This window comes from Palaemon carinicauda, chromosome 4 (assembly GCF_036898095.1).
Source record: "Palaemon carinicauda isolate YSFRI2023 chromosome 4, ASM3689809v2, whole genome shotgun sequence".
Lineage (NCBI taxonomy): Eukaryota > Metazoa > Arthropoda > Malacostraca > Decapoda > Palaemonidae > Palaemon > Palaemon carinicauda.
Genome location: NC_090728.1, coordinates 161,172,060 through 161,173,873, shown reverse-complemented (window position 1 = coordinate 161,173,873; position 1,814 = coordinate 161,172,060).

The following is a 1,814-nucleotide window of genomic DNA, read 5'->3' as shown; positions in this document are numbered from 1 at the left end:
GTACGTATATATATATATATATATATATATATATATATATATATATATATAACAAATATATATATATACACATATATTTATATATAATTATAGTATAATATATATATACACAATTGTATATATATATATTATATATATATATATATATATATATATATATATATATATATTTATATTTATGTTTATATATATCTATATGTATATATATATATATATATATATGTATATATATATATATATATATGTATATATAATATATATTATATATATATTTATAGAGATATAGATATATATATGTGTGTGTATATACATATATGTATATATATAGATATATAAATATAATATATATATATATATATATATATATATATATATATATATATATATGTATATATAGATATATTATTTAATAGTAAAGAGTTCTTATGAATTGACGGTAAATTCAAGCAGCTAATATCAATAAAGCTAATTGTCATTGTGTGTAGCTTAAAGTTCATGATGCAATCATTGGGAAATGAGAAGCCCAGGTTGAATATTGAAAGACATCTAATTTCTGATAGATGTCTATATATAGATTTCGATGGAAACACAGACTGTTTTAAAAGAAATAATATTTAGAAATAGTTTATATGTGGACAAAATATAATATTTTTTTTTTCATATCTAAATAGATAAAATGTTAATAGAAAGCAAAAAGAGATTATTTAATTGAATGAAGTTCAAGAAAATATTCAGGTAAATGGAAATACTGATCATTTGAAGTTTGTGCTATATTGGTTTTCTCATTGGAGTTGCAGCTTGGATTGCGGTTATATAAGACGAGCGGCGATATCTAAGTACTTCGATTGATTAATAATTATCTAGCTCATGATATACCTAAATTTATGTACCAAAATCTTCGTAATTTCTGGGGCGCGAGTGGAACTTACGTTGCCATGGTCCTTTCAGGTAAAAACTAAGAGTGTAAACACATGGTTATGTTCTCAGCGCACAACAACGCTGTAATAATTTGCTTTTTTTTTTTTTTTATCCGAATGAGATATTTTACTAGTTTGCGCTTTTAAACAATTATATACAAAATAACATCCATGTAATCACAAGGCCATATAATTGCATATAAAACTGAGTAAAATACTAAATGGCAAAAGTGATTAGGAAATGCATAAGATATTACAAAGAAAGGAAACAGGTACAGCACTCCAGAACGGTACCAAAGCATTTTGAACAGACATTTTCTTCTACAATACAGTTCAGTACTGAACTGTTATCAAAAGCTCTTTTTGGAACAAAGTGAACATGTATTCATAAAATATTTCATCTAAAGCTAGAGAAATGATATGAGCACACCGAACGGCATTATACAAATGGTTAACCACGTTTCACCTTTCTTGTTGTCCCCTTTCTTCAGTGAAACTAGCACTGGTAAAAAAAAATTTTGTTTCTCGTTTGTGCGAACTAGAAAATGGAAGCAGTTACTCAAAGCGAAAGCCTTTTTAGAAATACATTGAAAACCAATAAACTCTTTTAAGTTTCTCGAATTGGCCACCTCCGGTAGACGCTGGTGTATGATGGAGGTAATCTCACAAGAACATACATGAGTTGATAATCCCCTTTTTTGGCAGAAGAAGATTTACTAATGGCTGGGACCTTGGCGATGGATTTTACGGTGACACGATGATGGCCTTGGGATACTCTTTCTTACGTCAAGATCTCACTGTTTCTTCTTGGTGGTTATGTAAATGCAGGGATAAGGAGGATTAAGGCTTTATAAGCTCCCCTCACCTCTCGTGTGGTAGAGCTGCGATCGTCTACCT